General features: G+C 32.4%; 1 protein-coding gene and 1 non-coding gene across 20 annotated transcripts in view; both read right to left on the minus strand.

The window, feature by feature from the left end:
- The window catches only part of LOC123561779 (uncharacterized), a 132,387-nt gene that overhangs the window by 56,771 nt on the left and 53,485 nt on the right, over positions 1-22,131 (minus strand). The window contains exon 3 of one of the 19 annotated variants that reach the window (XR_008372738.1): positions 1,990-3,725. The exons of the other annotated variants lie outside the window; for them this stretch is intronic. The gene's annotated coding sequence lies outside the window, so the exon portion shown is untranslated. Of the gene's footprint in view, positions 1-1,989; positions 3,726-22,131 lie in introns of those variants that run through there. 19 annotated transcript variants of the gene reach the window in all.
- Positions 11,090-11,162, minus strand: Trnav-cac (transfer RNA valine (anticodon CAC)). The gene has a single exon. It is a non-coding gene; the product is annotated as a tRNA-Val (tRNA).

Raw genomic sequence — 22,131 nt, forward strand, 5'->3', positions numbered from 1 at the left:
CATTCACATTAAAGTGTTGCTTAATGTTTTCTTAGAAAAATGTAAGATTCGTCTAATACATGATTCTGTATTTATGTGAACACGTCATGGTACTATTCAGTGTCTCTTTTGATGTTTTGTATTACTAAAATCTTAATTATTTTAATCGTCCATGTTGTGCAGAAAACTGTTTCGATGGTTAAAAGTTTTTGATAAGTATTAAGTATATTTTTTAGAGAAAAGGCATGTAATTATTAAAGAATTAGACGTAATTTTTAAAATTATAAATGCAGCCGCTAATGCTATCAATGGTATAGTTGCTGTATTTAGAAATGAATAAATGAATCACAAATATAACTTCTTGTGTTAAATTGTTGCATTATAATTTTGTTTTTATATTTTGATATGAAGAAAAAATAGAAAATCATCATGCACCAAATAACATTTATTATTATCTTCTTATAGATTATATTAACTGTCTCGGCAGCTATTTTAAAGGCTCATAATGCTTTTGTTTAAAATTTGGCTTCCACATTTTTCGTTATTAACATAAAATATGTTAATTTCTTGTTAAATCCTATGTATGATAATTGCTTTCTATATTGTTTGATAAAGGTTTGAATATGATGAATATAGTGGAAGGTTTTATTGAATCGGTTGTCTTTGATTACCTCCCTTTGTAGCTCTATCTGTGCAGTCTCATGTGCATTATTAAAAGTACGGTAATGCTTTTCTAACCATACAATTTTGCATAACATCTATTTGGACAGCTGTTTTATCCGTTTTAACATAAAATTTGAAGCTTTATGGAACTTTAAGTGCCGTGTAGCGGATGTAAAATGTCTCCCCATACTTGGAGTCAGTGATATTATATTTTCTGGTCCTTTTTGGATCATGGAGTCCATTCAGTATTTATGTAATATAATTAAGCTTAAGCCGGTGCTAGCGGGTATGAAGAGTGTTGCACTTTCCATTACCTCTCATGAACAAACTCAGTCAAACCAAGTCTGCTATTATTTTGCTTTTTTGTATTCTATACTTCCAAAGGATCTTCTTATAGATTTTATTATTTTTGAATTTATCGACTTTTATATTTTCTTTAAAAACATATAATGTGTGCTTTTTACTGTGTCGGAAAACAAAAGAATAAGCAAGTCAGTGTTTAACGCTTTCTTAATTCTTTATATTTTTCTGTAGGTTATTATTAAAACATTGTACACGTACTTTCAGCAAAGAATGCATACTACGTTTTGTGTTATTGAATGGTATCTTACTTCTCTATATCAGTTTTTATTTCATTTGAAAATTATCTTATGTATTCGGAAGCTTGTATTTATTTAGAACATTATTAAGCAGTCTGTAAGTTATAAACCTCTTCTAATCGAAGTAGTCGTTAGATGCTCTTATACCGAACACATAAGCCTATATGTCTGTAATAAATCATGTATTTAAATCACTTACAAAAATAAAATTCTTTCGTCGTCTATGTCTTTCTAGAACTTATTGTGATTACAATTTTATTATATGATTTATTATCTATACTCTTGCTAAAGGAATTTTTGACATTGATGAACTGGCCTTGCTGCAGTTTAATGTAAATTTAATTGAAACATCAATCATGATCAAAGATTCTTAGAATACTGATAAAATTGAAAATAGATGATAAAATTGATCGAGTGGTTTGATTGAATAATAGACTTTTGTTGCATAAGTCAGGCCAATCGAAGGTGAACAAATTTCGGCTTAACCCATTAATGAATATTTTCGCGGGGATATCAATTTTAAAATTATAACATGTTCTGTTGTCAACATAATATATCTGCAAATTAGAAGTCGCATGGCTGTTAAGGAGTTGTCCTATCCTTAGATGAACAAGAAAATAAATACTTCATTATATGTTAAATTAAATTTATTTATTTTTCACATAATAAACAGGACTTATCATTGAACAATAAAAGGGGCCTCCGTGGCCGAGTTGTTAAGATCGCTGATTTCAAATCACTTGCTCCTAACCGATGTTTATTCGAGTCCCGCTCGGTGCGTTGCATTCTTCATGTCAAGGGCTATCCAGTTGGCTTACGGAAGATCGGCCGTTCTACCAATGTGCCCAACCGTGATAAAATACTGCACGGAGGGGCACCTTGGTTTTGTCCCCCGCTTTATGACCTATAAGTGGGTGGGGAATTTAAGCAAATAATTGTCGGGCATCAAACGTCACTGAGTGTCTTAACCCCTATGGTATTCCAAAGACAGTATCGGTGTTAATAAAACACCTGAGAATGTGAATGTACTTATCATGCAGGTAGACATTGTTTACTGTTTACTTGTTAACTAAATATCGAATATTTGAAAGCAAATAAAGACAACCACATATCATTATAGGGTAACTTCAGTTTGTAATCATTAGGCATCCCTAAGTTTTCCTGATATAAAATCTTTATGCCATGATAACTTTACATTGTTGGAGAAGTTAATATGGCTATATCTAATCAAATGCAACATTGGAACCACTGTACAATTTGAGCGTGTTATATTTGAATTTCTTTACTAGTGAAAATCAGAACGAACACATTTTTAGTATCAGGTTTAAGTAAACAAACAGAAGAGGCCTGGCCTGTCAAAGAAATTTATATATGCAACTTTGTTTTTTGCCAGATAATATTTGATATCACGAAAGCATATGATTTGATATCAGGAAAGGCTATGACAATCTGCCAATGCAGAAACCGAACATACAAAATCATGTGTTAATGGAAAATAAATAAATAAAACACCGGTAAAGCATATTGGTATATTTCGTATATGTAATATCCTGAGCTTCGTATACCAATTAAAACTCGAGTTATAATGCATTTGTTTTAGGAATGTTAATCAATAATATATGGATAACGAAATTTATCTAAAATAAAATTTAGTCTTATTTACTGATACGTCACCCTTATATCACTTTAATCTTGTATCAAACAGTGATTTTCGACGGTTATTTAAAATTGTAGGACATGTTACAAATATTTTAGCAAGGTTTGTGATAAAGAACCGGAAAAGGATATTTCTACAATTCATATACTTGTAATTGTCATGTTATATCCTGAGCTTTGTATACCAATTAAAACTTGAGTAATAATGCATTTGTTTTAGGGATGTAATATTTGGATAACCAAGTTTATCTAAAATAAAACTAAGTCTTATTTTCTAATGTTTCACCCGTATATCCCTTTATTCTTGTATTCATTATTAAACAGTAATTTATTTTCGACGGTTATTTAAAATTATAGGACATGTTACAAAGATTTTAGCATGGTTTGTGTGTGTACACAATCATTGCAGCAACTTATCTTTAAAAATCATGCTTTTTAAAGCCTTGTTTTTACCAATAAGGTTTTCATGCTTCATAAGGGTTTCACATGCTTTTTACATACCGTATCCATTTTTATCATACTATCAATATATTTCTAATATCATATACCTTTTACATACACCATTTTTTCTGCTATTAATTTTTGTAAAATTCTATTCACTTCTCTGGTAAGTTTTCAGATTTATATTTCAAATTGTCATTTAGATTTTGCCGGTGATATTAGATATCACTTGTTTAAGCCATGTTCAATGTCATGTTGCAAGTCAAATATTTCGTTACCCGTTATGGGTTTCAGCCGAGCTATGGGTTCGAAACTTCACTTAGGATGTAGAATTCTTTCATGTGAGGAAACCATTCAGCTGGCTAACGAATGGTTGGTAGATAATGTCTGAAGAAAACAAACAAACGTATGAACGGAAAAACTGCTATATGTTAATGCTTACCTATTTTTGTATAGTATAAAGTTTACTGTTAACCATTTCTATGACCGAAAGAAGAAAGTTTGCCTGACAAACTATACTTTACCCCTACTCCTAACAGTTGAAACAACAATTTTGGAAAGTTATCGTGTTGACAGCATTGTACAAATACATTTATTTCTAAATAATGCATTCAATCAAAGAAATTCTGTTACATTTTTAAGAACATTTAAATCATACCATTGACCGCCCCCACTACTTTGGTCAACAAAAGCACACATTTCATAATAATTTTGGGATAATTACTTTTGAAATTTAGAAGGCAAAACTTTCTTGTAAAAAGCCAAACAGCGAAAGGTAATTCGTACATATTTATATTGAAAACAAACTTGTGGTTGCATTTAAATGAGTGTAACACTTGAGTAAGATTAAATAGTTACTTTTTTCGCTAAGTTATGAACTAAGTCAACCCCTTTACAGAAACGTTACTGTATATGTAAGATTTCTACACATATATATATATATATTTTCTCAAGTTAAAATTGCCTATGTTATATTCTTAAATGTGTAAAGATGTATACCAAATATTTAGAGGACAATTATATGCATATCTGTGAATATCTTTCTTATTTAATCACAATTATCATATTCATTATTTTCTCCTTTTTTTGTAATCATAATTATTGCCATCAGCAACATCAATATTTTCATTTAGATATTGCATGATATTTTTATGAGAAGTGTTTATGTTCATCACATATTTTAGTTGTCTCCCTTTAACTGTTACCGATTTTTACTCGTATGCATGAAAGGTTTTTAGTATGTGAAACCACCTGATTTAACAAGAGAAGTTTAAAACGTGTACTTTTAAATTTGAAGTTAACAGTGAAATTCAATATTTTCTTAAATATCAAATTTGATCAATCTGAATGTAAAATTTATTTCAAAATAAGTATGAAGCTATTTTTCCAACCAGTCTTTCTACGCTTTCTGTAAAAAATAAATTTGCAAATGGAAATCGGTACGTTAATTAAAAGTTTTACATATAGCTGTTGATGCATTAATCGACATGATTTAAGCATTATATTTGTTATCCGTTTTTAATCCAAACAATTTTATATCACATGTTACGATAAAGCTTTTAAAATGTCCATATGCCAGGTAAATAGTTAAAATGTGCATAAATGAGGCATGTCGTAGGATATACAATATTTCAAAAAAGATATGTATTTAAAGATACAGTGCCCATGTATCACTAAAATATTATATAAGATATTGACTAATTGTAAAATATATTTGGCTTTGCTAAAAATATAAAATAAATGTGTACGTAGAGTTTCAATAAAAATTTAATTGTCAGAATTGTTAGAAAATATTCCAGTTTTCCTAGTGGCACTGCATATTCATACTGTGTTTACTGATATAAAAACGTAGATCTACATTTTTGATATACATTATTTTATCCTAACAGTCCTACACACATTACTGTTTATATATACGACCATGTTTACATTACGTTTATGTTACGCTTACAGGGACACTGTGAAGAAATCATGTCTATTTTAAAATAAAATGTTTTAATATCAAAGTCCATTACTTTCAATTTAGCAGCACACAAACCGAGGAGAAAATAAAACTATAAGCACATAACTGCTTTTCTGTGATGGTATCATGTATAATACAGTATTATTTTTGCTTATGTCAAATGACTTCTTAAAGATCTTATTAACATTTCCCAAAAATAAGTTTGAAACAATATTCATTGTTGTCTCTCTCAATTTTTGTATTTAAAATGAGAGTAAGATACTAACGAATCTTCTATTTTTGGCAATATCTTTCAAAATATTAAGATGTCTCACGTATGAAAAAAAATCAACAAGTTTCTGAAATGCTAAAAAATGAACTTCTTTATCTTGTCTTATAATGGGAAAATATTTAAATTTGGTTTGACATTTTATTATACCATATATCGTTGCAAATTTAATATGCTTGTAAAGATGTTTTCATGCGTCTGTATTTTTGTCCATTTTTTAAAATGGGCGGAGATCTTAAAGTGAAGAAAATGATATCTTTGCACCAATCCAATTTTTTTTTTTTTTTTGAAATTGTCCTAATATTTTATAGCTTTAAGAACAGTGTCTAAATGTCTGAGAAATTTCATAACTGTGTTTTGAAAGATTTTGCCAAAACTACGGAAGTCGTGTTAGAACATATGCCTATATTCTCATGTCATTTCATATATAATAAAAGACAAGTCCAAATATTGGAAATCACTTTTAAATGGACGGGTCATGTTAGAAATGCTGTAAGAATTGGAGACACAGCGGTCACGGAGACAATGCCGATTGACAATAATGTCGATAATTTATAGAGGTGTGGATATTATACATATGAATATGAATCTAAATGTATGGTTCCAGCTCTGCTATATGAAATATTTCAAGAAGCACAGCTTTTGTTGCCACCCTTTCCTCGGTGGTCGCGTCTGCCTCATAAATGTTTTACTTGTACATGTAAGCCAGTATTTCATAAATAACTAAACTAAACGGTTTTAAATTCTATATATGTAATTGTCAGTTTAAGGTGACCTCACAGGAGGACAGGAGGACAAATATCATAAATGTACCTTACTTTTTGTTGCAATTATGGCACTTTGTTACAATGATAAAAGTTTTGCATGTAAGCCGGGTTTCATAATCTACATACACTGTAGCCAATGCTCTCAAACACCACACAAGCACTTTGTAGTGAAGATTTTTTTATGTAAGTTTATACAAGTATTATTTAGCCATAAGGCAGCTTTTGTTTTTTATGTTTGACTAAACAAAGAATTCGATACTTAGCCAGCAAAGTATATGTTCAAATAATACAAGGTTCTGAGTGTTAATAATTCATAACGTTGCATAGTAGCTCACTAGCGCTGTCTTTGGTTTTGGGAGAGAACAAGGCTTTTGTCTAATAGTTGCCTAAGAGATTCATTTTTTCTGGAAACGAAGGGTTTTTTTATTGTAAGCAGACGACAATGGAGCTGTTCTTTAAATTGATTGGTTAATGACCGTCCGGGTTGTGCAATTGGATTATTTATGTGTGTGTCAGTCGCGTCTAGACAATCTGTTTTATCAGCAGTCAAATTTATCTGCTCCCGCTCTCTTTCCGTCCAGACTATTTATTGCTTCTCTTAAGAAAGAAATATTATCTACTTCAAACAGATTATTTCAAACCTATCCTCCATCATAGGTGTCCGTGTCCAAAAGTATTTTCTTGTCGGGTCATTCGTCGGTAATTTCCATCTAAAGACAGAAAGAAAATTACAATATGCATAGCATCCATAGCGCGACGAAAATGCATTTGGTAAAATTTCAGTATTGGCAAAAATCTTCACATGGGATGAGTCACTCGGGTGCAGCTAAGGGAAATATATTCCCATTCATATGGCATGGAGACGCAGACTATTGAATTCTCCAAAACAACATGTAATGCTCGCAAAATCGGCTAGGATTACAGTATAATAGGTGTCCTCTGTCGAGGTCAAAAGGCATTTACTCTTTTAGCAAATTTAGCAAGAACGAATGGATAACACAATTATATTTTTAAAGAGTATGAGATATATCGTTTGTGATCGTCGCTTTGGTAACACATATCGGCTAAAATCGTATGCCAAATGTAAAAAAAAATTAGGTAGAGAGGCGGAGTTCGAACTCACAACTTCTGTCTACGTAGTCCAGCGTTTGAACACTGGACCATTGTATCCAGTCTATGAAATAGATCGACCTATGATTAATTTTCACAGAAAGCAGAAAATACATCGCATTCATAAAGTTAACATTCAAGACAAGCTATCACATGCAAAATTCACATTAACAGCATGATGTGTGAAACAATATGCTTCAGTTTCACCGTTAAGGCATACATGTAAGTCGTTTATATAATTTTTTATAGTATTTTTCACTGTGTGCAATTAATCTCAATATGAAAAAAGTGAGTCTCAAAACAACAAAAAAACATGTATGTCATTTTAGAAATAAACAACTTTGGACACTGGTTGTTATTTTTACCCGTTTTATTCGTACGTTTTTTGGATACATGTATTATGAAATAGAAAATCACCTAAATTAGGAGGTAACACGAAGTATGAATCTTCATTAAAGTTTCAAAATGTTAAAAATACCAAAACCCTTTATATGTGATAAAAACATATACGTAATATAACGCATATACATTTTTATTTCTACTGCCATTCCTCGTTCGCCTTTTAACCCTTACCATGACCTTACCTGGACACGATTGGTTCTGCCTTTGCGACCAGTTTAGATCATGATCAGCCTGCACATCCGTGCAGTCTGATCATGATATGCACTGTTCACCAATCAGTCAGCATATTTTTGGTAAGCACCCCTTTTAACAGTTAATGGTACTATCCAAATTGAAAGATGGACAAGTTCATTATAGAAATTTAGCAAGGTAAGAGTTAAAAGATGTAAAATTCATTTCATACTATACGCTTGGAGCAAGGTTTATCTCAAAAAGCTCCATAATACTGAGACTTAATAAATCAAGACCAGAAATTGCAGGAAAGAGCTGAAAATCGATTCCTTATATGTCTCTCATATTCACACCCATTGTCGTCTGACAGTAATGATGGTAATGCAATGACTGAAGCCAACAGAATTTAATTGACAAGAAAAGCTCCTACAAAATTCCAGGGAAGGACTGCAAAAATGGCACATACATTTTACAGTATTTTATCACTTACGACGTTTTTCCGTTGATTACTTGCTAGGCAGACGACATAGATTGTAATGGCAGACATTTTTTACACATTCCTCCAATACATAAATAAAATATTACTGAAATTTACATGCCCTTTCCTCGTATCAAGAGGAACTCTTTGTGTGAAATAATGATTACATTACTGTCGCTTAGAAACAGAAAGAAAATAACTATATATAGCTTTAGCACTCAGTTATAGACTCAAAGATCCGTCGGAGACTGTGCCTACAATAGTTATAAATAGAACGTACTATAGGGATTTTGTTAATCAATATTTTCTAGCGTTATTGGAATTTGTTTGCATACAAAGTGATGCAACAGCCCTGTTTCCGAGAACCATTTACTATATTTCTTGTCAACGCCAGTCACTCTTTCCTTGTTTATTGCAGATATGGATGTTACGCTACATTATGTCTTGTAGAATACAGGCGTACGAAAGCGAATCTAGTCGCATGAAGGCCGCTATTAAACAAATTGCTTTATATATACCACGTATAAAATAATATCAAGAAACTAAGAATTCCATTATCTGAAGATAAGTTTTAGTGATAGTCGGTATTTTACGGGCTATGTGTTTTTATAATTTCCCTACATTAGCCAGGAAGGCTTTGGGTTACTTTCTGACGGTCGTTTATATGGCGCCCGATTGAAATTAATTTGTAGATTTAAAAAAATATCCAAAAACTTGAATTTAGAATTTGTTTCTTTCAGTTGATATTCCCATTTAACAGAACATTCTCCTATTTTTGACTCAACCGAATACCCGATTATAGTTATTCATATTATATATGTGGTGAACTGGTCATCACGATTAAACACGTGTCCGCTAAAAACATGATAAACTGAAATTGGCCAGTATAAAGACCGAGAAATTGTTTAGCTTAGTGATATTTGGTATACAAAGTTTGCCTGTTAAAGAACCCCTGATCCCAGCAGTGATTTCAAATTAAGTAGAATGTATAACGGTTCAACATTTGATATCAAGAAGTTAATGATATAGCAGAAGTTATGTCTTAAGAAAGTTTCTGAATGAGGAAAAAAGAGTCCTTACTGCAGCTAGTATAAAATAAATCCAATATTACTTGCGGATTTTGAATTTCCATACTATCAGGACTGATAAATAAAAAAAACATATTTGAATAATATAGATTATATGGCATGAAGCATCACACAAATCACAATAAACACATGTAGTCAAAAACAAATAAACGTCAATAAAATATTAATTAAGATATCACTTACTGAAGCTGTTTTAGCTACAACAAAGTAAGATTATCATTTTTGTGGTGTTTGCAAGCGGCTTCTGGTTAACCGCAACAATTAGGATATCCTTGTCTATTAACAACAAACTTACGCTTTGTCAGCAAAGCAATATCGAGCAAGTGCATCGTCTGTGGTTTATCACCTGGTGGTGCACGGAAATAGCGTGTTTTTGTTCGATTTTCTCATACGTATCTTTTGAACGTGAATTGATGTTGTATTTTATTATCAAATAGACATAATAAGAAATATCTCGAAGTGTATTTGTTGGCTTGCAAGATATCTAACTCTTTTGCTTTGTATTTTTTCAAGGTCAGGTTTACTGAAACGTTCATATATTGTAGCTTCATTATAGTAAATTTAAGCTGAAACCTTTTATGACCTTTGCCCAGAAAAAAGACAGTAACTCCTGTTGCAAGTTAAAGTCAGTTTTTCTGCTTATATTTGTGTTTGTTCTCTTGTGCGTCTGTGTGTCTTGGACGGTGCCCTACAGTGTTGTTATATCTTACTTGTCTATTTATCTATATAAGTTAGTTGTGTGTGGGTGTGTGTGTTTGTCTTCTGTACATGAGTGTCTGCGCTGCTGTGGTTTACGTTGTAGTGTAACTGTGATTAAGGAACGTAGCATTCCTATTGTTTATTCATCCTTGTTCTACTTTCCCCTTCAACCCTCTCCCCTACCCCGCTTTTTACCCCTTCCTCCGCCTGTATCTATATTTTGCATAAAATTAAAATGTGCTTGTTGGATTTTTGAAGTACCCCGTCTGAAATATTTTTCCTACTTTGCAAATGCGTGGCTCTGAGGCTGTGTTTGTGGTGCTCTGTGCTTTCGAGAAATCTACCCTTACCTATTTCAGAGATATTCACATAGTCAGCTTTCTACCTTTAATGGTTGAGGAAGACCCCCAAGTGAGTTTTCCTGCATTAGTTTGACACAAGCGGACACCTGTGTAAAATCAACGTTTTGATTTGCTTTGTACATGAAAAACCAGGCAAGGCTCGACTCAAACACGCGATTATTACTTATATGCAAATACAAATACGATCATTCAATACAACAAATGATTTTATGGTTATCTAACGGGTTTAGAATGTTTATTTTTAATATGACATTGTTAGTTTTAGTTTTAGTTCATGTGTGTTTTTGCTGGTTTCTTTTCTTGTTATTACTTGTTTTAAAGTAGGTGAAAGTGTTAGTTTTAACGGAAATAACTAAATGTACATTTAAAACAAATGATTTAGCAATATATGTAGATCACATAACATTTTTCAATACCAATATTCTAATCTGAAATGTAAAAACTGGTTCCGCTGGGGCTCGAACCCAGGACCTCTCGCGTGTGAAGCGAGCGTGATAACCGCTACACTACGGAACCTGAATGTAAGCATTCGACTAGTAATATGAGGAGAATAAATTAATTGAAAACATGACAAAAAATGAAAATGATGCAGGCTCGCTTTGACTCTTGGAATGCCATGAGACAATTTATAGATAGGAGTATTATATACACTTCCCATTGATACACTAAAATACTATTAGACTGAAGTATATCCTTTAACTTCACTGTGAAAAATATATTTCATATTTTTCACTGATGTAAAACTTCAAAATGGGTCAAACGTGATATATTAAAAGCATTGGCGAAATCATGAAATAAAAAGAATTGTGTGTGTGTGTGTGTGTGTGTGTGTGTGTGCGTGCGTGCGTGCGTACCTGCGTGCGTGCGTGCGTGTGTGTGTGTGTGTTGCATGTAAGTTCAAAATATCTGTCACCCATGAACATCAGATTCTACATTTTCACTTCTCGTAGCTACTTGAAAGAAATTGATATCCCCTATAGATCACACTTTAAAGATAAAAGTATATTTATGTAGATTTGACCTGTTGAAGAGATTGTGTGGCGTATTTATCCTAAAAAGCTAGGTAAATGCATGCTTGGAAATATATTATATCCCATCTAAAACAAGTGTTCAACAAGGTGGTCATGTCACATGTGACTGTAAAATAGTTAAATCTGTAACTATGAAAAGTTTCATTAAAATCTACAATGTGGAACTTCTATACGCGAAAGTATCATCAAATGTGCAATTGTCTCATAGTTGAGGAAATTGACTGGATGATCAATATTTTCAAATCGGTGTAACACGACTCTATCTTTTTATAGACTGCATATTCTTCCAATACAGTTACGCTTTATTTTCAAACAACCCTGAAATTGTACTTAAAACGAGCGAGATACATGTGTATATCATTTTGAACTTAACATCCTGTAGATTTAAAATAATGGACATATTAATTAACTATAGCCTTGATGAATTTAACTCTTTCAAAAACAGAAGTCAATCCATAAGAAACATTACATGTACTGTATATTATTATAATGATGTGTCTCTGCATTGTGTATAAATATAGTTACATACTGAAGATTAGATACGTGTGAAAACGATCATTACTACATAAGTCTGTGCGTTTTAGAGAGATAAATGTTGTCTGATTATTTGGTAAAATATTCTTTTAATGTTTCGGCTGAAAACAATTCTAAGGACCAGCTGGACAGTTACAGTTGATTTTTGGTTAAGATATGACCATATTACCATCCAAAATTTATTTACTGCCTTTGTTCAAGCACACTGGACGAAAGACTGGACGAAAGACACAAGCAAAGAGCGCATATTACTAGCTCTGTTAGTTATTTAACTAATATGAAATAAGGCACTGCCTCAATCGGGAATCGATCCGACTTCAACTCATCCCATAAGATTTGAAAAGAACTGTCTTATTGACACTTTTTTTTTAATTCGATAGTAAATATCTCATTCGGTATATCGCATGTTACGGTAAAGGGACCGATTCCCTATCAATTTACAGGTAGATTTTGGAATGAAAACAACACTGCCTATATTTGTACTGATGTACAAGACTTTGCGGTTTGGACAAGTTATGTAGACGCTTATTAGGCACAAGGATAAAGCGTATTCTTCCAAAAAATCCGAAGTCAGACGCTCTGTGCACGTACCGGAAGGACACATCTATTAATTCGATAGTATATATCTCATTCGGTATATCGCATGTTACCGTAGAGGGCTCAATCCCGATTTTTGTCGCTTAGCGAGGAAATGCGGTAGGATCGATTCCCTAAAATATTAAAACAGCTTTATTGTTTTTTTTAGTCGTTTTACTATCTCCGTCATATGAAACTTGGAAAAGACATTGACCGATATACTAAGAAAAAAATCCATTTTAATCTTCATCATAAATTAAAATTGTGATGCCACTTTGATAATTTGACTTAATAACTTTTATTTACCCTGTCCTGTGACGTTGGAACATGATGGGAGTTAGGAGTGTGGTTTGGATTAAACTTCCCACTGTCTTCTTTAGTACCTGTTATTCCATTATTTTAGTTTTACTATGTATTTTGGGTAATACAAATTATTTACACACAATACATACACTACTCTGAGGTAGCTGTACTCGTAGAAAGTGGCTATGCATATTGTATCTTAATCCATTAATTCTTTGTCATAACATTTATGAAAACACTGTATTTGCTTTGTGTTTGCCTTTATCTGTATCAGGCATCTTATGCTCAAACATTTCTTCTTAGTCATACTAACTGAAAGTAGATATGTAATATTTCATCAAAATATCATTAGCACAATTTCTTTCATAATTATAAGAAAACCATGCCCCTGGATCTACCCAGTTACCCGCCCTTGTAGGTAGGTGCTCATTTGGTCTTCCTTCACCATCAAAAGTTCGAAATTCGTCATATGACCTTGAATGCTTCGTACTGACTTAAAAACAAACACTACAAATTTAAAGTTTATATATGTAGTTCCTGTTCCTATACTATTCGTGATGTTGAACAATGTCCTTCATTTTTCAGCTTAGTTATTACTTAACTAAATTGCAAATTTTAAATAAAAGTTCTTAAAACTTCAAATGACCTTTGTATGTTTCCGGTTTATAATATAACTTTTCAGGGCACTGAATATTTGAAAACTCAACGTTTCCTAAGGATATTATTGAAATTTAGCTAACCGTTAAAATGAAACCTAAATATAGCATGACGTGCAATTCACTTGCTTAATCATTCTACTTTGGTATATGACTCGCTGAACGCTATAAAAAAGGGTACGGGTACCTAAAACCCAGCCATAGAGCCATGCATCACAAAGTAAGCCCATAGCAAAAAGAATCTGTTATGGAAAAATATAGCAGATGGGTTGCTTCAAAACGGCAATTGTCTTTTCTGCCACGAAAGAACGACGAATTGACAAAGAAACGACTAGACGGGATAATAATGATATATGCTGTTCTCAAGCAATACGCATTAAAATCATGCAGATGGTCAAATAACGAGTCTCATTCTAATTCCTTAATTAATTTTTCTGTAAATGTTTCATGTATTACTGAAATAAAATATGTTTCAACTAAATAACGAGTCTCAGATATTTAGAAAAAGCAAACCTATGTCGTTCATAAGAATATATTTGTGATAAGTACTGCGAATACAATAGATACTTATAGATTTATTTGTCTTGTTCTTTCCATGCATAGTTTTGGGCAATCAGGTATTTGATTTTCTGTAAGTGGTACTTAATAACTGAAATAATGTAAAATATTCCCATTTTAGCTACCTTCTTCGAATATAGAAATAATGAAATCAGTATTTATAATTGATATTAGTTAAATTAACATTAAAATTGACATCATACTAAACAGATCTACTTGGAGCTTATACAATAATAATTATGTTTATGAATCCTGTCAAGAGTAGATGGATATACATGTATAACAAACAGCATGAATTTTCGGTCTAGAATAGAAACCTTTCTTGTCCGAAAACCCCTCTAGTCCGAACTTTTTTTCTGGTCCGATCATGTTCGGATTACACAGGTTCCACTGTATGTGGTATTATCAGATTTATCCGTATTTGTATCTCTACTGTGGTCAATCCTTTTATACACCTTTGTCAAAAGCAACATGTTTAGCCCATTGAGTGTATACCAATTTATATTTTTCTTCAGAAAGAGAGGTAGCCACCTCCGTGGCCGAATGGTTGTTGAATTTGAAACACTTGCCCCTTACCGCCTCGCCGCTGGTGCTATAGAATTATTTCAGGTGAGGATGCTAAACAGCTTGCTTACAGAATGTCGGTGGTTCTACCTAGGTACCCGCCCGTGCCTGTCAATATAGAGGAAGGCGCACCTGGGGTCTTCCTCCACTTTCAAAAGTAGGGAAGTTGCCATATGACCTATGATTGTGTCGGTGTGACGTTAAACCCGACAAAAAGAAGAACAATTAAATGTAGAAAGCAACTGATTATATAAATATTTTGCTATATCTTTAAAAAAAAGACAAATTATCTACCGTTTTACACCGAGAAGAACATTGAAAATAAGTCTTACCTTATCATCTAAACAGTATATTATCGTGTTATTATTACATTTGCGCTCTGACCTTCGATAATGTTTTAGAAAATAGGAAGGAAGAGATACAATGAGATCTTCACCTTTGATTTCACTTTTTTTTCTACGTTACATTTTCGAAAATTCACTACTAAATGAATCTTAATACTGGGCCTTCATAACCGAATGGTTGAATTTGCTGACTTTAAATCGCCTTTCCTTCACTGATGTGTGACCGATACCTCGCTTAGTGGGTAAAATTCTTCACGTGAGAAAGCCTGGCTATCGGGAGGTCGGAGATTAAACCCTGCGTGTCCCCTAATGTCTGAAATGATGCCTGGATTGGCATCAGGGGTCGTACTCCGCCGTCAAAAGTTGCCACATTACTTAGAATGTGTCAGTGTGACTCTACATCGAACAAAAAACCTTAATTATTCTTTTTCCACTTGTCACTTACAAAAATAAGCAACTAATTCTTTGACATGGCTGTATTCGAAGACCGGTGTCCTTTAAATCTAACCGATAGGTTTAAATAAGTGATGAGGGTAACCAATGAAAGTTGTGCTCATATTATTAGCTTTGTCAATGTGACGTCAGTGATGCTAAGCTGAATCGATTTATTTCATGTTGACTTTTGATGTCATTATTTGAACGCGATGGATGTTCGTTACCTTGATGTGTTAAAGACCGTGACTTTTGAATCATGATTTACGATGCCAGTGGTTCATGAGTTTAGGGTAATTGTACCATAAAAATTTTGCAGTTATGAAATACAAACGCATTGGTTGTTACTCTCTTTGTATGTCTTATTTATTTTATGAATTTTCAAAATTTAATATGGTATGTGAGAATTTTTTTATGTTAGTTGTGTGTTATTTCTTGTTTAGATGGTTTGGAAATCTCTTTGCACATATGATGTAATTCGTATTTCACTTTGATTATGTATGGAAGGCCAGTGCGCCATGCTAGTATCCATATGCTGTTACATACTTAGTTTCTTAAAGTCGATTCATGAAGTGATGAATGCAAACATGCTTAATGCTGATTGCTAATTGTCGCTTTTAACGTAATTGTTTAAAGAACTGTATATCTTATAAAACATTTATTGACTGTAAACTTTAAGTTTACAGCATACGTTTGATATGAAACCAATGGACGATTTACAGGCCATACGAAATTGGGACTAAAACATTCACTAGGATTTATTCTTTAACAATGGCCATTTGAAAGTAACTGTATTTGAAATTTGCATTTGACATGAATTGTATCGTACTTAGCGTGTCGCAAAGGTCTTCTATAATTATGTAAACGGTTTGTTTGTCCACAAATGAATCGGTAATTACCAACATTTTATAAGTACTGGACATTTGCTAGTATAGGAAGGTATGTATTATAATTTGTATTGATAAGCATAAAACAGTTATTTTAAACTCACGTGACAATAACTTTTTGAGGAACAGGATGATCCAGTTCTCACTAACTTACAATTACGTCCAAATTGAGCGTGTATACTCTAGTTTTGCGATCAATACTGAAATTATTGAACATTTGTAAAACAAAATGCCACGTTCGACATTCGATAGGCGTCAATATACTGATGTAACACAAGTACAGTATTTTAAATATACCTTGATTACAAATAAAATTGTCTCAAAGTCGTTTTAGCATTTTTTCAAAGATTCAATCTAAAAACGTTTCTTTTTCATCGTACGCTTTATCCAATTCACATCATACATCTTGAAAAATACTACATTTTTGACTTGACTTAATATACTGCGGAGATTTGCTGATTAATACTTATAAAAATTATTGAAATAAATTTTATACTAGCATCTGGTAAATTAAATTATTTTGTCATAAAATCACTTCGTTAGTCAGTTTTAACATATTCTTTAAACAACGGCTTCTTGATTGAAAAATAGAGAAAACAGAGCATTTTCCTAAAACAAATTATACAACTTTAACAAGTAAATCAACATTTTTATTTTCAAGAAATTGATAAGGTAATTCTGTAAATTTACAATGTTTTAATTCAAAGTGTATAATCCTAAGTCTCTTTCATTTTTTAGTATAATTTTAAGGAATATATCGTCTGTTGAAAGCCAGAAGGAGATATCCACATATGTACAAAGAATGCTGATAGCCTCTTCTGGCTTTTAACGGACGATATATGAACATACACATATATATTCTTGGAGAAACTGTTTTGTGAATATCAATTTGGTATATTACTTTAGCAAAAGAATCTTCTAGTGTGATGTCATACAAAGGAATACGTGGTAGTTTTACTTTTCCCATAATTATATTGAAATTTCTTACTTATGAAAGATCTATGTTTGGTATTCCGTTACGATCACTTTAGAATTCATCCGCGCACCTAAATGCACATACCACAACTTCGGTTTGAGAATTAAGTTTTAGAACGAATTCTAAATGAAAAACCTGTTTGCCATAAACATAACCCTTGCTGTTCAAGAAAAAGGTAAAAAATATTACCATGGTCTAGTCTTATTTGTCAGTTTGTTAATTCTATCTAAAATCAAGACATCCAGCAATATAGGATGTCACCAAATATGGAGATGCCACCGACTAAGATCTTTCAACTTTTTGTGCAGGTTTCGGCTAAATATAAACGACATGTCGTAATTTTTGACTGTCAGCTGCAAAAATGGAAGTGCGATCGCACAGATACTATTATTTAATGACAGGTGTGATCTTCACAAATGTAAGGAGCAACACTACAATACTATAACGTTAACTATACACTACCTGCTATATATACATCAAAACATGACCTAAATGGCAATGTATGACACAAAACTGTCAAAATCATAAACGTTTTGAATAGTAGCCTTCCGGTTAATTAACTTTCTTAACCTTTTAAAAGGTAAATAAGCTGACAATGGGTCTAGATGGGCGTATCCGCATTCGCAGTATGAGGAAATGCTCGAGGACCTTTTAAACCTCTTTCAGGATTACTTTTTGTTTCTAAGATTTGGCTTTCACGAACTATTCAAGTTGAATACCCCAAAGTTATGTAAAATCAGAAATTGTTTTGCTACATTCGCTAAGAGACCGAACATATTGTAACTTTAAAAATAGTGAATTTACATTAATTGACAGTATACATCATAATGCCAAAGTTTTCAAAACAGGTACAATATCAATAGAATATATAATAAAATCTGAATTATTGAATTGGATATGTTTTATGTTATCTGTAAATCAAATTCATTTTACATTTGTTTTTGACAGCACTCAAATAAAGCAGGTGGTAGGTCTATAACATATTACGTAGTCTATACGAGGTCTGTAGACCTTTACAATTACTGAAAATATGAAACCGCTTCTCAATTTCTAAAGAATTAACATAAATCTAGAAGCATGTGCATTTTTATACCTTTAAATCAATTCTTATTTATAACTGCTTTTAAAAGAAATGAAATTGTGAAATGATGAACAAATATTTTGCATCGCTGGAACCTGTAACTTACTGCCTTCTGTTTAAGACAATGACGTTTTTGTGCTTCATTGTGCATTAAACCCTGATTAATTATGTTCATAATGCTCATTTCAAACATTTAAAATTGAAGTTTAAATCTCGGGTTCTAAACAATATGTTCTTGTTCATACAAGCTTTCCAGTCTAGCAATTTATTGACACGTGATGTTGTTTCTTGTGTAGTGAATAGCGCCATCTCAATAAACAGCTGTTTCGCTCAACCTATACATTTTGCATGGTCAAGACGGGAAGTAAAAATGTGCGTACTTTAAATATAATGCACGGGCATGTATGGACCTTCAAGGGCAGATTTAATGTAAGAATGATACAAAACACAAAATATATTTCGAACAAGCCTCGCTATTCTATGCAACAAAGACAGCTGCTAAATTATAAATTATTTTTGTTCACTTTAACACACACGTAAACATGTATGTTTTGCGATCTTCAAAGGTTGTTTGGTAATTAATTCAAAGGCACAAATTGTCAAAGGGATGCGTTTTTACACATAATTTGTCTTTGTTGTTTATAAGTTTTACTTTGACCTCATATTTTTTTATAAACTGTTAAAGGGGCTGCGTTCTTGGGAGCTGGCTTTCTCCTATTAACCTTAAGCCTGCTAAATTTCTAAAATGGACTGGTCCACACTTCAATCTGGCAGTACCATTTATTATTCAAAGGGGTGATGACTGAAAATTTACTGACTGAATAGCGAACAGTGCAGACCATGATGTGCAGACTGATCTTGGTCTGCACTGGCCGCAAAGGCAGAATCACCGGCCGCCAGCTGGCTAAAGGTTAAATATTGTTTTTTGAATTAAGCAATATTCATAGCATAATTATTTTGCTTCTAGATATAATTGTCATAGATGATTTATACCAAAGACACCTGCTGTTGTGCTTGCATTTTGCAAACAATGCAGATTTGTAGTACATGAAACAAACATATCCAGAATATGGCAATTACTGCTGCTATTGAAGATAATAATGTTACTTTTGTGTCACATGGAAGTCTCGAATTCCTAACTCAAAGATCAAGGGTACAAATAAACTTTGTTTAACAAAGGCTTAAACTGGTTGTACCGTTATCCTAATAGTTCCAAATTTAAGCCAATAAACGGTAAGCAATTCACTGATCACTGAAAATTTCAAAATTTCTTAAATAGCTCAGTACGGTGGGCCTGTTCATATTATACAGCGTATCTTTGAGAAATTTAACAACTTTTTACACGTTAAAAATGCTGAACTATCAGTACATTTTATGACATCAATCTAATTTTAAAATGTTACAAAAAATACCTCTAAATGTCAAGAAGGACCTCGGACATTTTCCTATTCAGATTGCCTGTCCGATTGAGGAAAAAGTGACATAGGGATAGACTTCTGAAATTGCATAGTTACGATAGTTGAAGAGCATTTCTTGATAAATGCGACTTCATTTTACAAGTTTATGAACAAAAAAAGAAGACTGTATAGACATTTCTCATTCTCTTTTCTATTAGAATATGTACATAAATCATTTTTACGTTTTAAACATCTTTCCCGCCAGTGACTCAACAAAATAGTTCACATGCCTTTGTAAGTAATTATAATATACGTATGTTGCAAAAATGGCACTTGGTCACAGGGGGAAAGTGTTTAAAATTGAAAAAAACCTACGTACAGGGTGTCAGCAAATAAATTTTTACATAAATATTTGACACTTATTGCATGTGTTTCCTAAACCTTACATATCTACAGCTTTATTCATTTTTGTAAATATTTCAAGCACAGAAAACACTAAACTAAATAAATAGCGGACATAGAAAGTCAAGCTAGAAAGCAGACAGATCGTTATAAGTATATCTTATGAATTTTTCAATCAGATCTGTTACCTCATGACAGTCTAAGTCCGTCGATTGTGTGTCATCAGGATTGAGACAACTGCATCTGTCGTAAGTCAAGAACCAAGCAAGTGGCTTCGACATATTACATATTTGTCTTCAACGCAAACATGACAAAGAAATACAGACGAACTTCTATGGGAATAGTAACACTTAGGTGCATTTTTTTACCTTTTGTAGGATACAATTGAAGCGAACCTAGAATGCATTTTAAGAGCAACATTTGCTTTTATTTGATCCAGCATCCTATACCTAGCAGAACTACACCAGACACCTTCTCATTAACTAACCCAGTTGCTTCCAGAACTTACACTGACACCCATAGAACTAATACTGACTCGCTCAGAACTAACACTGACACCCCCAGAATTAACATCAATTCGCTCACACGTCTGTAACTTATTGTGAAGCCAACCGAAATACTAGTAAGGACCTCAAAGAACTAACACACACACCCCAAGAATATCTATATAAATGTTGATACTAGCTAGTGAAGTTCTGTTCCACTGATATAAGATGCTAAAAGTAAGGCATCCTTGAACCTACAGTGGAATAGGCAGTCTCCTGCACCCCTCCGTTTCAACTGAAAAAGGCCAACTACGCCAATGTATGGCCAGCTATACCACTGCATGTATTCAATAATAATCCTCCACATAATGCCCGGTCAGTATTGTACATGTGTATAAATACAGTATAGCAATAGATGTATAGAAAACAAACAATAGGCTATGATCAATGTATCAGTGTTATCATGAATAACTGAAGTACAGTTAGGGACCAAATGTTTTGTTCTACTTTTATTTTTTCCGTTTCGTTTATTTTCAAAAATGTCAATAAAACTGATACTCTGCATGATATAAGTTTATTTATTGTGTTAAAATATTTCATAGTAGACATACCTTAAATACCAATGCTTATTTTAACTAAAAATACACATTTTAAATTTTCAAAAATATGACTCTTAGTTACAAACTGTTCGAATATCAAGAAAACGAATATGAAATAAAACTATTTTTTTGTGACAGTTTGATATAAATATAACTTATTTATCAGTATTTGAAGCTGTTATATAAAACTATCAGCTACTGAAGTCAAGAAATAGCATTGAACTTAGGGCAAAATCCCTAGCATAATGTCCGATGTCTTTTACAAACTAGCTAATGACGATATACAATAGGAAATTAATGATGTCCTGTTATTTCTGCTACATCCTTGAAACAAATGATATAAGACTAAGTATCTTTATCAGTGATATTTTGAACGTTACATAAAAACAAACCATACAGTTGCTGTTTGGTGACATTTTAAAAATGGACAGATGTTGTAAAATAATAAGACGGTATGATAATATAATTCCGTTTTTTGTGAATTTAAAAATGTGATCAGTCGTGGGAGGATTTTCAAACTGTTTTTCAATAAGACAAATATAACCAAATTATCGAGAGGACAGTTTGAAGTTTCATTTAATGTAATATTTTAGATTGTTTAGAAAAACATCCAAAGTTCTAAACTTAATATATTAAAACAAATAATTTATTGAGTATTTT

Source organism: Mercenaria mercenaria, chromosome 10 (assembly GCF_021730395.1).
Source record: "Mercenaria mercenaria strain notata chromosome 10, MADL_Memer_1, whole genome shotgun sequence".
In the NCBI taxonomy this organism is placed as follows: Eukaryota; Metazoa; Mollusca; class Bivalvia; order Venerida; family Veneridae; genus Mercenaria; species Mercenaria mercenaria.